Here is a 21,646-nt window from a genome sequence, read left to right as displayed (position 1 = left end):
TATTTGTGATTGAAGTGACAAGCTTAATTAAATGTTTTTGGCAGCTGTGTAGAAGATATATCAGAGTAAGGAAAATCTTGGTGCAGGGAACCTAATTAGAAGGTGATAGCAATAGTTTTGGTGAGAGGTTATAAGTGCATTTTGATGGACTTAACTAATGTACTAACTGTGTGAGTTAAGAAAAAATGGTTGCATGCAAGAGATGTGGATGTAGAAATAACAAAATTTGTCAAGTGACTTGATTTATGGAATGAGAGAAATAGCTAGAATTGAATATAATGCTAAGAATATGAACTTGAAGGAGTAGAGTTATTGTGCCTAGGGAGGAATAAGAAAGTTTCTTTAAAGGGGGAAGGCATGAGGGTAAAATAATCATTCACTCATTAGAGCAAAGGTCAGAATCATTTTCTAAATTAGAGGTTAGAACTGTGATTTTATTAGACTCAATGGGGAATACACCCATGGGGAACCCTAACCACAGACCATTGATATATAACCTATTTATTACTTTGTTGATAGGTCCTTACTAAGTCTCCTGGGACTTACTGAATTTAAATAACCATGGTTGTATTGCTAGTGAGTATCAGACATGTTATATGAACAATAGCTTACTAAGCAACACAGCCAAGAGACAAGCTGCCCTGTAACCGACCCTTCCCAGATTCTGCTCTAGCCCTCTTGCTTCCTGCCTCAGCTGCCTCTGCTTCTGCTGCCTCCTTCTCTTCCTCTTCCTCCTTCTGTTTTCCTCTATGGTCCCTGGCATATAGTATGATCAGTAGGTGTTCTTTGGAAAATGAAGGGAAGTAGGCCATGGTTGCCATGAGCAGCTTTGAAGAGCAGGACACCTTTAGAGAAGTTTGATTAGCGTGCCATCATCATGAGACCTTCCAAGTCAGCACTCAGGCAGAGTTCCTCCATCTCATCTTGCTCAATCAGTGAAGTCCATCTTTCCATTTCTTCTCTGCCTCCTGGGAAGTAGCAGACAGCCAGTATTGCATCATGGTTGGAGTTAAGCCTACAGATGTGCCCCCAACAGCCACTGTCAAGTTGCTTGTGGTTGGCACTGTGTGTTGCTGACCCTTCCCCCTGAACACAGCTGAAGTCCAGCTGCAGATTCAAGGAGAGAACCAAGGGACCCTGAGCTTCCTCTACTACTGCCCATTATTGAGTGGGGTGGGGGTGTGGGGGTGTGGGGGTGGGGAGCACAACAGACTACCACTACCATACCACATTGTTTCTATTACTGTAGAAGAAAATATCAAGATGAGAAAAAAGATACTGACCACAAATTATCAATACTTTACTCTCATTTGTATTAACTCACTATGATTCTAAATAATAGGAAATGGACAGTAGTAATGAAATTAATCCTGATTATCTTAATTTATTATAGAAGTTTTACTGATATAGTACACTTACCAAGCAAAAAAGCTAAATGGGCCCATGAATGATAATAGCTAGAAATACACTTGCCAAATTGAGTGTCATGACAGTTATACCAGTTTGCAGCATAGGCTCATTTGCAAAATGTAATGGAAGCATAAGATGACATATGTTAATTATTATTGCTTCGAAAAGCATTTGAAGAGAAAAAAAGCCTAAAGAATTCCAATTTTAATCAGATCAGTTAAAAAAATTGAAAATATGCATGTGAAACTGGAAGAAAGAACAAGCACACATTAAATGGAAGAGATTTTTCTGGTGTTTTTATCAGAATTTATTCTAAGTAGTTTGAAATAAATTATTTCTAAATTCTCTCCCAGCTCTAAAATTATATGTTCTATGACTTTCTGTGAGTTCTAAATGGTTGCTAGTATTTGAACGTTTATATATGAGGACTAACTGAAGAATCTCAGTATGTTTAGCATGAAGCCAAGAGGCCTTAAAAATTCATTGGGGAAGATTTTTAGAGTACAGGAAGAACTATACCCAAACTGTCTGGAAATTCACCCACAAAAACCTTAAAATATTGCCTCAAATCATGTTCTGGAGTAACAGAGCCAACAAAAACTCAGGGAAGCATATTTTTCTACTTCACAACAACTTAGGTCAGAAGGAGGAGGGATCAGGGACATGGAGTTGGAGATGAAATGAGGACCATATGGACGAAACACCAGTTTTTCTACTTGGTGGTGGCAACAGCAGCAGTAGAACTCTTAACTCAGAGAGAGTAAGGGAATCTAGCAATTGATCAGAAAAAGATTACAAGTGACCCTTGGGCTAATATTGCATATAGGACTAATGCTATTTGGCAACTCCATTCCCTATAGACACTCCTGTGTCACATTTCAAGGGCTGAGAAAAGCGCTTGTAGTCATGAAGGAATGGGAAGCTCTGAGGATCAGTATTTGTTGCAGTTCCAAGGGATCGAGGGCCCTTCCTGAGTGAAGACCAGTACACATACCAGGAGATCAGTGCCATACCTCATCCTTGATCACACCACCTTGGAAGTACAGAAAATTTACAAATCCCCAGAATTAGTTCTGAAAACAGCAGTGCATAATCACCTGAATCTTCAGACAGTGCTCCCTGCTCTACCTTATCCCAGTAAGAGAACCCAATTTTAACATATAATTCAAAGTAAAAAATAGGCTGAAAAGATGAGCAAACAATAAAATGCTAATATGGTAACAAGGAAGATCAAAACATAAACTCAGAAGATAATGATGTCAAAATAGCTATAAGCCTCAGTGGGAAAAAGTGAATTGGACAAAAACCAAAAAAAAATTCCTAGAAGAACTAAAATGATTTTCAAAATCAGATATGAGTGGTAGAGGAAAGATTGGGTAAAGAAATGAGAGCAAGGGAAAAATATTAAAAGATAATTCACAGTTTGGTAAAAGTGGCACAAAAAGGGGCAGCTGGGTGGCACAGTGGATAGAGCACTGGCCCTGGATTCAGGAGGACCTGAGTTCAAATCTTGCCTCAGACACTTAACACTTCCTAGCTGTGTGACCCTGGGCAAGTCACTTAACCCCAAATGCTTCACCCCCCCAAAAAAAAAGTGGCACAAAAAGACTTTTAAAAAATTAAACCTTAAAAAATCAGAAGTGGTCAAATGATTTAAAAAGTACAAAATTTTAATAATAAATTGACTAACTGTATAACAGAAGTGCAAAAGCTTACTGAAGTTGTATCCGAGACATCGAGAAACAATAAAGTCAAAAGAATAAAACAACATGGAAGAAAATATGAAAGATCTCATTTAAAAAAACAATTTGAAAAATAGATTGAGGAGATATAATTTTAAAATTATTGGACTATCTGAAGGTCACAATCAAAAAATGCGCCTAGACATCGCATTACAAAAATTATAAAATAAAACTACCCTGATATCCTAGAATCAGAGGGTAAAATGGAAATTAAAATAATCCACCAAAAACATGTTGGAAGTAATCTTAAAATGAAAACTCCCGGGATGATTATAACCAAATTCAAGAGCTCTCAGGTCAGAGAAAATGTTTTAAGCAATAAAAAAGGAACAAATCAAATATTATAGAGCCACAGTGAGAATGACACAAAATTTAGCAGTCCCAGTGTTAAAGGATTTACAGGAAAGGAAGCCTTGGAATATGCTATATTGGGAGGCAAAGGAACTACAATTACAACCAAGAATAACATACTAAGCAAAATTGAGGATAATCCTTCTAAAGGGAAAATGGTTGTTTAATGACATAAGAGGACTTTTAAGCATTCACAATGAAAAGACCCAGAATGAATAGAAAATCTGACTTTCAAATATAAAACTCAAGAGAAGCATAAAAAAAGTAGACATGAAAGAGAAGTCATAAAGGATTCAATAAGGTTAAGCTATTTATATTCCTATATGGAAAGGTATGTACTTTTTTTCTATATGGAAAGATAATGCATGAAACTTTTTTTTTTTTTTTTTTTTTTTTTTGCAGGGCAATGGGGATTAAATGACTTGCCCAGGGTCACACAGTTAGTAAGAGTCAAGTGTCTGAGGCCGGATTTGAACTCAGGTACTCCTGAATCCAGGCCCAGTGCTTTATCCACTGCTCCACCTAGCTGCCCCCTGCATGTAATTCTTAAATTTTTTTATCATTATTAGGAAATTTAGAAGGATTCTACAATAGACAGAAGGAATGTGACAGAGTTGATTATGTCTCAATGATCTTCAAAAATGGACAGTTGAGGAGAGGGAAGGAGAGGAAGGATAGGGAAAATATCTCACATATAACAGGCACTAAAGAAAGAGCTTTTACATTGAAAAGGGAAATGGTGGGGGGGCAGGCAATGCTTGAACATCAATCTCAACTAAATTGGAATATACATGTCTATGTATGTATACATGTATACACATACTCAATAGGTTATAGAAAACTAAAAAAGGGAAGGAAAAGGGGAAAGGGAAAAAGGGGATTCATTAGAAGATAGGGAAGGTAAAGGATGACAGTGGACAGAAGCAAAACAGACTTTGGAGGAAGGAAAGAATAGAGAAAAGGAGAAAGAGAAGGATAAATTGGAGAAAATAGGATTAAGCAAAATGTCTAGGTATTAATCATTACTATGAATGTGAATGGGATAAATTCTCCTGTATAACAGAAGCAGATAGCAGAATGGATTAGAAACCAGAATCCAACAATATGTTGCTTATAACAAACACACTTGACACAGAGACATACATAAGAATTAAAATCAGAAGCAGAATCTATCCTGCTTCAGCTGAAGTAAAAAAGGTGGGAGTAGCCATCATGGTCTGAGGTAAAGCAAAATCAAAAATAGACCTAATTAAAAGAGATAAGCCAGGAAACTTCATCTTGCTAAAAGTCATTATAAATAATAAAGTATTATCTGTGCTAAATATATATGCAGTAAATGGCATAGCATACAATTTCTTAAAGGAAAAGTTAAATGAATGGTAGGAAGAAATATACAGTAAATACAGTAATATACAGTATCTAGCTCTCAGAGAGCTATATAAAACCAACCATGAAATGAATGTTAAATAGATGAATAGAATTTTTTAAAAGATAGATATAATAGACCCATGGAAAAAATTGAATGGGAATAGAAATCAGGACAGCTTTTTCTCAGCTGTACATGGCACCTTCACAAAATTATCAATAGTTTATCAATAGTCTCATGAAAAATTACTATTGTTTAGAGAAATGCACATATGAAGAGGCAATTTCAGAAGAAATCAAATCTATCTATAGTCATGAAAAAAACAACTATAATTCACTACTTAATAGAGAAACCCAAATTAAAAGAACTTCAAGATACTACTTCATACCTATTAGAATGTCTAACATGACAGAAAAATAAAATAAATTATGCTGGAAGGGAATGTGGAAACATTGAAACATTAATGTACTGTTTATGGATTTGTGAACTGGTCCAAGAATTCTGGAGAGCAGTTTGGAGCTATGCTCAAAGGGCTATGAAACTGTGCATACCCTTTTACCCAGTAATAACACTACTAGGTCCATATCACACAGAGATCAAAGAAAAGAAAAAGTGATCCATTTGTACAAAAAAAATATTTATAATAGCTCTTTTACTGATGGCAAAGAATAGGAGTTGAGGAAATGTCCATAAATTGGGGAATAGCTGAACAAGTTGTGCATGATTGTGATGGAACACTATTGTGCTATTAAACATGAGGGGCAGGATGCTTTCAGAAAAATCTGGGAAGACATGTGAACTAATGCAAAGTGAAGTGAGTAGAATCAGAAGGATATTGTAACAGTAAGAAGAATACTTTAAGCATGACCAACTGTGAAAGATTTAGCTAATCTGATTAAGATAATGATTTAAGGTAATTCCAGAGTAGCCATGACAAAAAATGCTTTTTACCTGCAGAGAAGTGATGAGCTCTGAGTGCAGATTGAAGCATACTTTTTGTAACTTTCTTTTTCTTTCTTTTTTTCTTTCCAACATGGAATTATGCCTTGCATGTCTTCATATATATAATTAATATCATATTGCTTGCCTTCTCAAAAGGTCATGAGAGGGCAAGAGAGGAAGAAAATTTGAAGCTTAAAAGTTAAAAAAATACATATAATTGCAAAATATTTAATAAAATAAATATTTTTTTCAAAAACTAAGTCAACGGCAACCATTTATGAATATTTCAAGAATTCAAATATTGACATGTGGCAGAAAGATTATTTCTTTTCTTTCTTTTTACGATTTGTTTTCCTTTCTTAACCTTCTTTCTTTCTCTCTTTCTTTCTTTTCCTCCCTTCTTTCCTTCTTTCCTTCTTTCCTCCCTTCCTTCCTTCTTTCCTCCCTCCCTCCCTTCCTTCCTACTTACCTACCTTCTTTTCTCTCTTAGTATTAAGAACAATTGATAGAAATTACTGGGAGAGGAACTTTTGTTTAAGGAAGAGTTTTCTATTCATAGGATTGTTAAGTCGAGGAATTTAAAGTTAGAAAGTAATCACCTAGACCAAACTACTCATATTATAGTTGAGAAAACTGTATCTGAGAGATTAAGTGTTTTGTGCTAAGTAAAATATATAACTTCTCTACTGGGATGGTCTACCTTGAGAAATATCAAAGCAAATATTGCTAGGTTTCAGACAGAAAATTGATGACAGTTTATGACAATAGAAAGTGTCTTGGGCTTTGGCTAAAAAATAACTCTTCTTGAATCATGACATTATTATTTTATCTTTGTTAAGTAACTAAAACTCTGAATCTTTTCCTTCATCTATAAAATGGGGGTGAGAATAACCTGAAAAAAAAACCTTTTATTTAGATTAAATAAGATAATACTGCATGTTATATAATGCCTGTTATCATAAAATACTAATTAACTTGTCCATAACACTTTCAACAGCCCTTATACACTTAAATTCTATTTTTTTTTTTTTATATATATATATATATATATATATATATATATATATACCTGTCCTCTGTCAATCTGATGCTCCTTGATAGCAGGGTTCTTTCTTATTCAACTTTATCTTCCACCCAGTGTTTAACACTGAGTAGGAATAAAGGGAAATGTTTGTTGTATGGTTCTGTTTGAATGCATGGATAGAAATGAATTGAATTGAGCAAAACAGTGAGTAAAATAAAATAAAATACTGCTTATTAGATGTTAAATACAGAAAGAACAGGAACAATCTTTTTAGTTAAAGCAGCATTAAGACAAATGGGAATTAGAAACACTAAACTGAATATTTAGTCATTCAGAGAAAGTACAAAATTAACAGATTATTTTCTACTTCCCTCAGTATTGTTTTCTCATATCATCAAAATATGTCTTAATGTTTTATTACTAAATAGGAGTATTTGACTTTTCCAAAAATAACAAAATGCCTCAGTTCTAAGTAAAACAAATATAAAAAGCAGAACTTGAGTGTTTCACTGCTCAGCGAAAATGAATGTTTTGCCAGATGGTTCAATTGTTAATAAGACTATTCAAAAGAACACTATTCTTATATGTCTAAATTTTATCCCTATTCCTCATACATGACTGCATGACTGAAACTTATATGGTTTCAGTGAGGGTAGAAAACTACAAACAAATGGGAGCATCATATGATTATTAAAAAGACAGGAAGAAATGAAGAAGGGTGTCAGTACATTCCAGGGAGTCTTTTGTAATTTTTTTTTCTTTTTAACCAATAGTCATTATTTGTTGGATTTTAAACTTTTTTTTTAGTGGAAGGGGAGAGTGAATTTTCATATTTTTGTATAATATATAAGCTTTTATTTGTATAAGATAAGCTTGTTACTGTAAGATAAATGTTACCGGTGAAGAAGTCAATTTTTATAGGTCTATCCTTCTTGCTAGTTTTTTTTTTATGATCTTAGAATACTCCATTTAATTTTATTTGTCTCAGATTTCTTCATCCAAATGCTTGATCTACTAGGTTTCTAAATTTACAGCTGAAGGGACCTTAGTGATCATCTCATTTTAAACAACCAAACATCTCATTTAAAAATGAAGAAACTGAGGCCCAGAGGGATAAAATGATTTCCCAAGAAGATAGAGGTAACTGGCAGACAATGGATTTGTACTCAGATACTTCAAATCACAATCAAACACTCTTTCCACAGTACTTCTCATGTTTCTACATTACTGTAATTGTTAATCTGTTGATCTGGGTAGCTATGGGAACCTCTAATGAAAAATTATATTATAAAATGTATCAAAGGAATAGTAAAGGACTTTTAAAGATAAACAATAGAAAGACTATTTTCCTCATGCCAACTGTGAGTTAGACATCACAGGTTCCCAGACACCAACTCTAGTATTCTTTCCAGTACAGCACACTGTTTTCCTTTTGGACTTCTGTTATTTTGATTAAAGGAGAGCTTATATGACGGAAGCTTGCCAACTGTATAGATGAAGAGACTGCCAGCTTTTCTGTATTAGAATGCGGATTACGAATGATACAAATTCTTAACCGTGTGTATTTGCTTTGCTATGGTTCAGTTCATTCATATTGCAAAGTAACATATTCTAGTATACGGCAGGTGGTCTAGTTCCCTAGAAGAATAAATATTCATACACATACATATTCACACAGAGATATTCACACGTGTACACACACACACATACAGCCTACCTACCCTCCCTCCAAGAGTCTGACAGACTACTACTTGGGAATACTTAATGTAATCTATGCTTGAGTCTATGATGTAAATTTATACAATAGGCACCAGATTTTTAGCTATTTTGCACTTAGGAAAAGACTTGATGCTTATTCCCTCAATTAGAGAAGTTTCTAACAAAAAGCTGGGGTTTTAGCTTCCAGCCTTATTCTAACCAAATTGCTCTTCTACACCTTTGCTAACCAAAGATCACTAGGGAACTCAAATCAAGATAAGACACTAATAAATAATATTAAATTCAGCAAATCTAATCAAAGGAAAATTTCTACTGGAAAGTGAACACCCCCCCCCCAAAAAAAAATCTCCTACAGTCCTACAGTGTGACTCCTACAGTCACACCTCTCCACTCATTTACCAAGAAGTTACCTCTCAGTTCTAAAAAAAGGAACTGGACTTGGAGGTCACCAGCTTTCCAAGGATACAGTGGTGTCTCCACCTGTCCTATTCTCTTCTTCCCTCTTCACTTCCCCCAAAGTTGACCTTCAGTCAAAAGCTGGCCCCACCCCCTCCCACCTAACTTCAAAGGATCATTTGGAGTTGGTTTCCTCTCTTCTCAAACTGGGAAGAACTACAAATTCCAGGGGACTTTGCAGACAGACCATCTTTTCCCCTCGGTAGTTACATTTGCCTCCTGTGAAAAACTCTACCTAATGTGCCCCACCCCTTAGAGTGCTGATCTGGAGTTGGTTTCCCTTTTTTTCCAAAGTGTATAGAACTATGTGCCTATACTTATATACTTCAGAAAATTGATTTTCAACTACTAGGATCATTATGGGTATCCCAATAGTCATCTAAATGAGAAATCAATGAATAAATGGAGAAGCAATCAAATTACTTTGTTGTCCTCTGAGTGGTCAGATCACAGAATTATAGATTTTGATCTAGAAGGCAAACTAGAGGTTTTCAACCCAATCCCCTATTTTTATATATGAGGGAATTAAGGTGCAATGAGATTAAACAATTTTTCAGGATGACATAGGTGGAAAATATCTCAGAGAAGTCTTCATCATTTCTAAGACTATTATTATATCTTGCTGCCTCATGGGTGCTGTCTATCAAGGCTACCAGCCAATCAACTTGAGGAGCCTCCTATGGTCTGGGAGGAGACAGGAAGGAGGAAAGGGAGCCTGCGCAGAGAGCGCTGGGCCTTTTGGCTTCCTGACTTGATGGTGGTGGCAGCAGAGGACTTCACAGGAAATCTGAGGAAAGATAAGTATGCCAGGCTGTTAGAATTCTGTTCTCAATCTTTTTCTTTCTATTTTCCAATAAACCCTTAAAAACCTAAACTCGTTTTATCAGTGATTTTTAGTCAGTTTCCCCCAAACTGGGGGAACAGATTAGAATCCACATTTAGAATCTTAAATTACACACCCCCAAATCCTTCCAAATTTCTGCAAATAATGCCATAAGACAATTCCAGGAGTAGCAGAACCCACAAAATGACAGGGTGAGATAATTTTTCCAGCCAAAGATAGCTTTGAAAGTCAGTGGGAAAGATCTGTTGTGCCAGCATGAGAGTGGAGCACAGCCCTATGGCTTCAACTTGCACATTCAGCCCCAGGCTGCACTTTGCAGAGCCAGCCCAAGACAGGCTGCTTAAGAAGAACTTCTTGGCTGTGGCTGTGGCTCCTTCTAGAATTCAGCTCATGAATGGTGAGGGGGTCAAGCAGTTGGCCAGGGGGAGATTGCATGGCTCTCCACTGGCACTTAGGTGGGACTCTGTTATTTTACCTGTGTTCAGGACCAGGAAGCAGTCTTGAGTGGCAGCCCAGTTGGGGAAGGGGGCACAGGCATGCTGGTGCTCACAACCAAAGTGAAACAAGTTTCTTTTCCTTGAATCAAGAGGAAGCAAGCCTGTGGTTGTTTCTAGATCAGAGCACAGGTCAGGGGAGTGTAGAATGTGCCTCTCCTTAAATCAAAACACCTTGGACCCCCTGAAACTTGGGACAGTACAACTTGGAAGCAGTGCCTCACTTTAAGAAGGAGTTAAAAGTCAAGAAATAGGCCAGGAAAATGAGCAGACAGAAAACATGCGTACCCTAGAAAACTTCTTTGGTGACAAGGAAAATCAAAATACACCCTCAGAAGAAGACAACAAAGTCAAAGCTCCTACATCCAAAGTTTCCAAGAAAAAATATGAATTAGTCTCAGGCCATAGAAGCACTGAAAAAGAACTTTGAAGATAAGGTAAGAGAGGTAGAGTAAAAAATAGAAAGAGAAATGAGAGTGATGCAGGAAAGTCATAAAAAAGGTAACAGTTTGAAAAGCCAAATGAAAAAGGAGATACAAAAGCTTTCTTATGAAAACATTTCTTAAAATTTTGGATTGATTAAATGGGAGCTAATGACTTTATGAGAAATCAAGACACAATAAAACAAAACCAAAAGAAATAAAAACTAGAAGGCAATGTGAAATATCTCCTTGAAAAAACAACTGACATAGAAAATAGATCTAGGAGAGATAATTTGAAAATAATCAGACTACTTGGAAAACATTGTCAGAAAAAGAGCTTATATATCATCCACAAATAAATAGTCAGGGAAAATTGCCATGATAGTATAGAAGCAGAAGGTAAAATAGAAATTGAAAGAATCCACTGATCAAAACTACCAGGAATGTTATAGCCAAATTCTAGAGCTCCTAGGTCAAGGAGAAAATATTGAAAGCAGTCAGAAAGAAACAATTCAAGTACTGTGGAGCCACAGTCAGAATAACATGTGATCTAACAGTTTATACATTAAAGGATCAGAGGGCATAGAATATGATATTCCAGAGGACAAAGGAACTGGGATTACAACCAAGAATCACCTACTGAGATAAAATAATGGGACTTTGCAGATGCCCAGGAGCCCCACCTGAAGATTGATTTAGAATTGATTAAATTGGGTGAGACTGAGAGATTGAGAACCTACTTAATGATGATTAAATTGGGACCACACCTGGCCATCCCTCAGTTGGGTGCTGTTCTTAGAAGTTAAACCTAGTTAAGGTTGATTAATTTGAGATTACACGTGGCCAACCCTGAATAGAGTGTGTTCTCAGAGCCTGTGGACTTTGATATCAACAGGAGACCACTCTCAACCAATTAACTTGAAGAACCCCCCATTTCAGGGAGGAGAAGAGGAAGTAGGAAGCAGAGGCTGGCAGACTGGAGATTCCTCTTTTGGTTTGAGACATTGGCTTGGTGGCAGGACTTCATGTGGGCTGCTAATAAAGCTAGGATTTCCATACTCTAAGGAATCTGTTCTCAATCTTCCTGTCTCTTCGCTTTCTTAGAACCCTTAAAAGCCTAAACTCTTGATGAATTCATCAGTGATTTTAGCCAGTTTCCCCCAAAAACTGGGTACGGAGGGCATATTAGAATCCACATTTAGATTTTTAAACAACATACTACCCACCATAATTGAGTATAATCTTTTACCAGGAAAAATGGGAATTCAAAGAAAGAGAAGACTTTCAGGCATTCATGATGAAAAGATCTGAACTGAATTGAAAATTTGACTTTCAAATACAAGACCCTAGTGAAGTATAAAAAGGTTTAACAAGGAAAAGAAATCATGAGGGATATTAAAAGGTTAAACTGTTTACATTTCTATATAGAAAGAGGATACTTCTAACTCATAAGAAGTTTCTCATTATTAGTGCAGCTGAATGGAGTATACTTAGAGGACACAAGTGTGGGTTGAGTATTAAGGGATGATATCTTTAAAGCATTTGTTTTCCTTATTGGGTTTTTGTTGTTGTTTGTTTTTCTTTTTTGGTGGGCAGTCAGAGTTGGGTGGCTTGTCCAGGGTCATGTAGCCCGTGAGTGTTGGGTGTCTGAGGCCAGATTTGGTTTGGGGTTCTTCTGGGACCAGGGTTGGTACTTTGTCCACTGCATCACCTAACTGTCTCATGTTGATATCTTTTATTTTATTTATTTATTTTTTATTTAGTGAGGCAATTCGGGTTAAATGATTTGCCCAGGGTCACACAGCTAGTAAGTGTCAAGTGTCTGAGGCCAGATTTGAACTCAGGTCCTCCTGAATCCAGGGCCAGTGCTCTATCCACTATACTATCTAGCTGCCCCAATATCTTTAAAAAATAAAATTAAGGAGGGAGAGGTGGAATGGGGTAAAGGATCTCACATAAAAGAAGAAAGAAAAATCTTATGGAGTCTAGGGGAAGATTGAGGAGGTATTGGGGGGTAAGTTATCCTTACTGTCATCAAAATTGGCTCAAAGAGGGAATAACATACACACTCAATTTAGTATAGTAATATATCTTGTCCTTCCAGAAATGGAGGGGAGAAGGAGGAGGTTTGAGGAAAGGGAGCGCAGATTGGGAGAGGGGGCCATCAGAAACAAAACACTTTTGAGGAGGGATAGGGTTAAAAAAAGATAGAAAATAAAGTAAATACCAAGGGAAGGAAATAGGATGTTAGCAATAGTAACTGATTTAAAAAAATTAGGCAAGTTTGATAGGCCTCAGTTCTTTAACACATAGAGAATGGAGTCAAATTTACTAAAATGAGAGCCCATTCCCTAATTGATAGATGATCAAAAGACATGAAATTTTCAGATGAAACAAACAAACCCACCTATAGCCACATGAAAAAAAAAAAAACACCACTCTAATTCACTGTTGATTGGAGAGATGTAGGTCAAAACAATACTGGGTACTACCTCATACCTATTGGATTGGATAATAGGATGGTGGAGGAAAATGACAAATGGTGTGGGAGATATGGTGAAAATGAGACATTAATACACTCTTGTTAAAGTTGAAAACTGATTCAAACACTCTGTAAAGGAATTTGGAACTATGACCAAAGGGCTATAAAACCATGCATACTCTTTGACCTAGCTATACCACTACTAGGTTGGTATCCTAGAAGCGATTAAAAAACAAAGTTGAATTCGAAACTGGTGTGATGCCCACCAATTGGGGAATGGCTGAAAAAATTGTGGGATGCGATTAGGATGGAACACTATTGTGCTGTAAGAAATGATGAGCAGGATGCTATCAGAAGGACTCATGAAAAATGCAATATATCTACAGAGAATGAACTGATGGTATCTGTTGTTCCTCTTTCTAAAGTTTGTTTTTGCCTGTTTTTTTTTACAACCTGACTAATATGGAAATGTTTTCCATGACTGCACATGTATAACTTATATTGAATTGCTTGAGATCTTAATGGGGGTTGAGAAGGGAGGGAGGAAGAGAATTTGGAACACAAAATTTTAAAAATAGATGTGAAAAATTGGTTTATACATATAACTTGTTGAAAATTCTAAATAAATAAATAAATATATTTTTAAAAAGCTACCTATGAAAGCTGTCCTCACCTTGAAGCCATACTGATTTTCAATGATCTGCTATTCCTGAGTTTGGCCTCATTAATCAGGGTGAAAGCTGAAATGAAGAATTTTCCTTTCAACACTGCTCTTCATTTATCATTCCACAATCTACAAGCATGGAGTAGCTAGGTGGTGCAGTGCTAAGTCTGGATTCAGGAAGATTCCTCTTCCCAGGTTGAAATCTGTCATCAGATGCTTACAAGCTGTGTGACCCTGGCCAAGTCACTCAACCCTGTTTACCTCAGTTTCCTCATCCGTAAAATGAACTGCAGAAGAGAATGATGGCAAACCACTCCAGTATCTTTCTGTTCCTGATTGGAAGATGAAAATAACTAGATATGTAATATTTTGGTTTTTCGCAGGGCAATGAGGGTTAAGTGACTTGCCCAGGGTCACACAGCTAGTAAGTGTTAAGTGTCTGAGGTCAGATTTGAACGCAGGTCATCCTGAATGCAGAGCCGGTGGCTTATCCACTGCACCACCTAGCTGCCCTAGATATGTAATATTAACACATACTTGCTAATATAAAACTTCATGAGTAGTGAAAATAGTATTTTCTCAGTTTTACAGATGATAAAACTAAGATTCAGAGAAACTTAGTCACTTTACTATACTTACCCAGCTGCTAAGTGTCAGGGCAGGGATTAAGAATTATGTTATTAAAATAAGAGATGTAAGAGTCCATCTTATTCAACATATATCTGATTGAATCGTTTCTACCACATTCCCAATAAATGGTCATCCAATCATTATAAACATCTATAGTGAGGGAAACCCTGCCAAGATATTCCATTCTTAACATTATTTTGGAATTTCATTCAGTATAACTCTAACCATATTAAAGCCTTTTCTTGCAGAAAGCTGAAATCAGTCTAAAAATCCCTGGACTCACTTTGAAGTCTGAACTTATTCCAAAAATTCAATTATGTTGAGGGTTATAGGAAAAGAAAATCACTAGTTTTAAGATGAATCCAGTTAGAATTTTAAAAATATGTGTTTATTTTTACATCTTGATTAGAAATAGCGATACATTTTCTAAAAAAAGGAAGCTCATCTTTTCCCATATGTTCAATAAGAGAGCAGCAGGAACCCACAGAAATATTATGACTTGAATTTGAAAAGAAGTTGAGAAAGCAAGCATGGGGAAAACACACAACAAAGGGAAACCTCCTACAATGTGTGTGACAAGCTAAATAGAAATTGATGCTGCTTAAGCTAGGATTTATATTGCAAAGGAATCCTTCTCCTGGCCTGCACTTCTGACTCTCTAGACTTAGTCACCATGTCCTCATAATTTCTATCGTCCTCTCTCTCTCACATTTTTTTTCTTGTTTGAGTAGAATGTTAGCACTTTGACAAAAGGGACTGCCTTTATTTTTGATTTTATTCATAACCCCTGTGCTTAGCACAATGTCTGACACATAACGAATGATTAAAATACTTGTTGCCTTGACAAAAAGTCACTCATCAAAAATAAACAAATGAGTACATAAAAAGCTAATATCTTCTTGAGAAGAAAAAGCAAGATTACCATGACTTTTAGTACTTTTTGTGATAGTTTCAAATTTGAATATTTGTTGTAGATGCTAGAAGAAATAGGCCATATGGATTAATAGCTGGAATCCTGAAACCCAAATCTGGAAAATCAGTACTAATCCCACTTCCTTCTGATATTTACTTGGATGTAGGTATCATTGAGCCATTTAACTACTCTGAATTTCTTGGCCTATGTTGATGATGTCTAAGACCTTTTTGCATATTTGTCTTTTTTTCTCCCCTGACAGCAAAGCAATAAAATCACATTTTAAATGTTCCTCCATTTCATCAGGATACCAAGGAATCAAACTTTAATATTCTTTTTTTTTTGAGTCTCTTGATATGGTTATCTCCATTATATTAGTGATTCTTATTCTCTCTTCCAAATTTCCAATGCTACATCTATATTTGATGTTTTTATGATAGACAACTTAGTTTGTCAAGCTTTAAGAATAACTAATTTGTCAAATGTCTGGCACCAAATTAGTGATATATATGCCTCAGAAAATTGAATATGGCTTATAAGTATATACCTCATAATTATTAAACATCCTGAATATGTGATTAAGAATCAGTTTAACCAAAAATTATTATTATTATTATTGGCAAGGAACTCATAGACCCTTATACTCTTAGTCCTGAAAACAATTGATTTAACTGGTTATATGAACACCATCAGATTAGATTGGGAAGGTAAAGTGTATTAGAGCTCTGGATTGGGGAGGCAGAGCAAAGATGGCAGAGGAAAGGCAATAACTTCTCTGAGCTCTCCTCAAAACCCCTCCAAGTACCTTCAAATATTGCCTTACGACATTCCTAGAGCAGCAGAATCCACAAAAGGACAGGGTGAAATCATTTTCCAGCCAAAGACATCTTAGAAGTTTGGCAGGAAAGATCTGTTGTACCAGAGTGAGAGTGTAACAGCACTGTGCAGGCTATGCTATGCAGCTCCAGCCCCAGTGATCCAGACCTTGGGAGCCTCTGAATCAGCTGTGGCAGCAACTGCTTCTGGAACTCAGCCTACGGACAGTGAGGGGCTCAAAAGGTTGGCCAGGGAGAGATTACAGGGTTCTCTTTGATGGCACTGAGACAGGATTCTGTTGTTTTGCCTGTGCTCTGATCTGGGTCACAGTCTTGGGTGGTGGTACCAGGTAGGGGAGTGGCACAAGCACAAATAGCTTACAGGCACAGTGGACAAGGACTTTTTCTGGGTCCCAAGGCAGAGAAGAAGGCCTGTGGTTGCTTGCAGACCAGAGCACAGGCTGGAGGAGTGGTGAACATACATCTTCTTAAATTGTACCACTTTGGTAAAATTTAATTATTTAATTAATGTATTGGAACATTCCTAGAAGTATCTCAGAGAGTAGCTACTCAAACCTCCTGAAGCTTGGGACAGTGAATTCTCCACCCTGGAAACAATGCCCAACTTTAAGAAGGAGGTAAAGTCAAGAAATAGACTGGGAAAATGAGCAAATCGAAAAAAAATGCTGACCCTAGAAAGTTTCCATAGTGATAAAGAAGATTAAAATACACCCTCAGAAGAAGATAACAAAGTCAAAGCTCCTACATCCAAAGCTTCCAAGAGAAATATGAATTGGTCTCGGGCCACAGAAGCAATCAAAAAGGACTTTGAAAATAAAGTAAGAGAGGTAGAGGAAAAAATGGAAAGAGAAATTAGAGTGATACAAGACAATCATGGGGGAAAAAAGTCAACAATTTGAAAAGCCCAACTGGCCAAGTGGAAAAGGGAGGTACAAAAGCTGTCTAAAGAAAAGAATTCCTTAAAAATTAGGATTGAGCAAATGGGAGCTAATGACTTTATGAGAAGAGAATTTGGAACAGAAAGTTTTAAAAATTGATGTTAAAATTTGTTTTTACATGTAATTTGGGAAAAAATAAAATTCTAAATAAATGGAAAAAATAAAATAGATAAAACAGGAGCTCTGGATTTAGAGACAGATAATATGAGTCTGAATCCTTGAGACCTGTGTGATCTTGAACAAATCATTTAACCTCTCTACACACTAGTTTCTTCACCTTTATAATTAGAAGATTACTACCTTTATGATGTTGGGCAAGTCACTAAATCTAGGATACCACATTCCTATGTCAGCTAGTCCATTGTCAGTCAATAAATATTTATTAAGCACTTACTATGTGTTATGCACTGTGCTAAGTGCTGTGGAAACAAAGAAAGTCAAAAAACAATCCCTACCCTCAAGAAGCTCACAATATAGTGAAGACAATGTATAAAAAGAAACTGAAAAGGAGGAGCAGGAGGAATTACCTAGAGTGGGGACATGATAAGGTCCAGAGGAATGCAGCCCGGTGACAAATGAAGAGATGGTGCCCTGGGTGCCTTGCTTAAATGGAGGATCTGGGAAGAGCTCTTCACTTTGTAACCTCCACTCTCTCCAGTTAGAGGGAGAGTGGGGCATATTTGGAAGGATGATGACATTCCAGAGAACATGATAAAACATATTCAGCTAAGTCGGAATTTTTTTATAACAAACATATTTAATGTTTTGAGTTGAAAAATTCATCGCTCCTTTCCTCCTTCCCCTTCCCCTCCCTGAGATGGTAAGCAATGAGATACAGGTTATACATGTGCAATTATGTAAAAAATTACTATATTAGTCATTTTGTATAAGAAAACTTGAATAAAAGAAAACATGAAAGAAATAAAGTAAAAAATAGCATGCTTCTGCCTGTATTAAATCAATATCAGTTCTTTCTTTGGAGGTGGATTGTCTTGGATCATTCATTGTATTGCTGACAAGAGTTGTCATTCACTATTCTTCATCAAGCATTATTGCTGTCATTGTACACAATGTTATCCTTATTCTTCTCACTTTACTATACATCAGTTTATGTAAGTCTTTCCAGTCCTTTCTGAAACCAAACTACTTGTCATTTCTTACAGCACAATAATTTTCCATCACCATCATATACCACAGCTTGTTTATCTGTTCCCCAATTGATGTGCATTTCTTTGATTTCTGATCCTTAGCTAACACAAAAAGAGCTGTAATATTTTTGTATGAATTGGTCTTTTTCTCTTTTTTGGAATGTCATTGGAATATAAACCTAGCAGTGGTATTGCTTTATCAAAGGGCACAGTTTTATAGCCCTTTGGACATAGTTCCAAATTGCTCTCCAGAATGTTTAGGTAGATCAGTCCACAACTCCACCAAGAATGGATTTTTGTAGGTTTGGAGCCAAGATGGCTCAGGAAAGGCAGTGACTTCCCTGAACTCTCCTCAAGACTTCTCCATATACCTTCAAATAATGCCATAAGACAATTCCTGAAGCAGCAGATCCCACAAATGTTGTAGGGGACATTGGGAAAATGAGACATTAATGCACTATTGGTGAAGTTGTAAACTGATTCAAACAATTTGGAGCAATTTTAAACTTTGGCCAATGGGCCATAAAACCAAGTATGGTCTTTGACCTATTAATACCACTACTAGGTGGGTATCCAAAAAGATATAAAAACCAAAAAGTTGAATTCAAATTAAATTAGGGAATGGTTGAAGAAATTGTGGGATGAGATTATGATGGAACATTATAGTGTTATAAGAAGTGATGAGAAGGATGTTTTCAGAAAAACCTAGAAAGTCTTACTTGAGTTGAAGCAAAGTGAAATGTACTGTATACAAAATAACAGCAATATTGTAAGATGATCTGTTGTTAATGTCTTAGGTATGTTCAACAATATAATGATCTAAGACAACTCTGAAAGGACTTAAGAAAATGCAGTCCATCTCCAGAGAAGGAACTGATGGTATCTGAATACAGATTGAAGCATCATTTTTTAAAATTCCTTTTTGTAAAGTTTTGTGTCTGTTTTCTTTCATAACCTAACTAATATGGAAATGTTCTGCATGACTACACATGTATAACTTATATTGAATTGCTTAAATTCTTAAGGGTAGGCTGGGGAGGCAGGGAGGAAGAGAATTTGGAATGCAAAGTTTTAAAAATGGATCTTAAAATTTATTTTTATGTGTAATTTGGGAAAAAATAAAATTATAAAAAAAGCAATGATAAGCAGGATGCTATCAGAAAAACTGGAAAGATTTACATGAGCTGATGCAAAGTGAAATATACTGTATACAAAATAAGAGCAATAGGGCAGCTAGGTGGCACAATGGATAGAGCACTGGCACTGGATTCAGGAGTACCTGAGTTCAAATCTGGCCTCAGACACTTAACACTTACTAGCTGTGTGACCCTGGACAAGGCACTTAACCCCAATTGTCTCACTAAAAAATAAATAAAAAAAAATAACAGCAATACCGTAAGATGATCTGCTGTGAATGACTTAGTTATTTTCAGCAATGCAGTCATCCAGTACAACTCTGAAGGACTTAGGAAAAATGCAATCCATCTCTAGAGAGAGAACTGTTGGTGTCTGAATGTAATTGAAGCATAATTAAAAAAAATGGATTAGTGTTCCAGTTTTCCTACATCTGCTCCAAAACCAACATTTTATTTTATTTTTTGCCACTCTGATAGTTGTAGGTGCTATCTAAAAGTTGTTTTAATTTGCATTTTTCTCATTAATAGTGATTTATAGTATTTTATATGATTGTAGATAGCTTTGCTTTCTTTTTCTGAAAACTGCCTCGTCATATCCTTTGACCATTTATCAATTGGGGGATGACTTGTATTTTTATAAATTTGACTCAGTTCTCTATATATTTAAGAAATGAGGTTTTCGTCAGAAATACTTGTAACAATTATTTCCCAGTTTTCTGCTTTCCTTATAAGTTTGGTTGCATTGGTTTTGTTTGTGCAAAAGCTTTTTAATTTAAATAAATAAATTTTTAAATTTAATTCAATGTAAATAATTTAAAACTATATTTTATATTGCTCTCTATATCTGCTTTGGGCTTAAATTCTTCCCATGTTCACAAATCTGACACATAAACTATTCTATGCTCTTATTTTTTTTTTTGGGTGGGGCAATGAGGGTTAAGTGACTTGCCCAAGGTCACACAGCTAGTAAGTGTCAAGTGCCTGAGGCCAGATTTGTACTCAGGTCCTCCTGAATTCAGGGCCAGTGATTTATACTCTGTGCCACCTAGCTGCCCCCTATTCCATGCTCTCTTATATTTCTTAAGGTATGCCCCTTTATGTGTAAATCATGTACCCATTTTGACCTTATTTTCAAATATGGTGTGAGTTGTTGGTCTATACTTAGTTTTTGCTATACTGCTTTCCAGTTTTTCTAGCATTTTCTTTATCAAATAATGAGTTTTTGTTCCAAAAACTTGGGTTTTTGTGTTAATCATGTATAGAATGCTATAGTAATTAACTGTAGTGTAATTTGTACCTACTATATGTCACTAATCCAACACTCTATTTCTTAGCCAGTACTAGATTGTTTTGATTCTTACTGCCTTATACTGAAGTTTGATATCTCATACTTATGTGAGATTTAAAATTGGATATAAGAGCATTAAACTCCCCTTTAACCTTTCCCTTATATATCTCCCAGACCAGTAAGAGAAAGAAACCTCTGAGCTTTGGTTAGAAATGGATTACTTAGCTTTTATTATTTGGGAATTAATTAGCCAACAAACAAGGTGATGCTGATTAGAGAAATAGGAAAGTAAAAATACAAATAAATAGTCTTAGATCTAAGCTTAGTCTGTATTCCGTATAGAACTCATCAAATCCCAAAGCCACCTCTGAGGCTGAGAACCGCGTCAAGCACGTGCTATTACGGGGACCAGGCTGATCACCAAGGACCACGCCATTGAACCTGAGTCAGTGTGTGTGTGTGTGTGTGTGTGTGTGTGCAGGGTGAGAGAGCAAATGAGCAAGAGAAAAAAGGCCCCATTTCCGTTCTCTCCTTGCCTTTAAGCTTGCACCCAGGAAGTGGAGCGTGCGGAAACAGCAGGTGCACAGCTTTTTGTCACAGTCTCCTCCCCGAATGGGTGGTCCTTCAAAAATTGGCATCCTTCAGTTATTGCTAACCTACTCTTAGATCTTAGTTAAAAGCTTTCACTTTTTACCACACTTAGACCACCTTTTTTGCTTTTTTTCAATAATTCTCCAGATGAATTTTGCTATTACTATTTTTTGCTCTATAAAATAGTTTTGATAGGGTTTTTTGTTTGTTTGTTTTTGTGGGGCAATGAGGGTTAAGTGACTTGCCCTGG

This window comes from Dromiciops gliroides, chromosome 1, assembly GCF_019393635.1.
Source record: "Dromiciops gliroides isolate mDroGli1 chromosome 1, mDroGli1.pri, whole genome shotgun sequence".
NCBI lineage: Eukaryota > Metazoa > Chordata > Mammalia > Microbiotheria > Microbiotheriidae > Dromiciops > Dromiciops gliroides.
The sequence above is the reverse complement of the archived record's forward strand: the minus strand, read 5'-3'. Positions refer to the sequence as shown.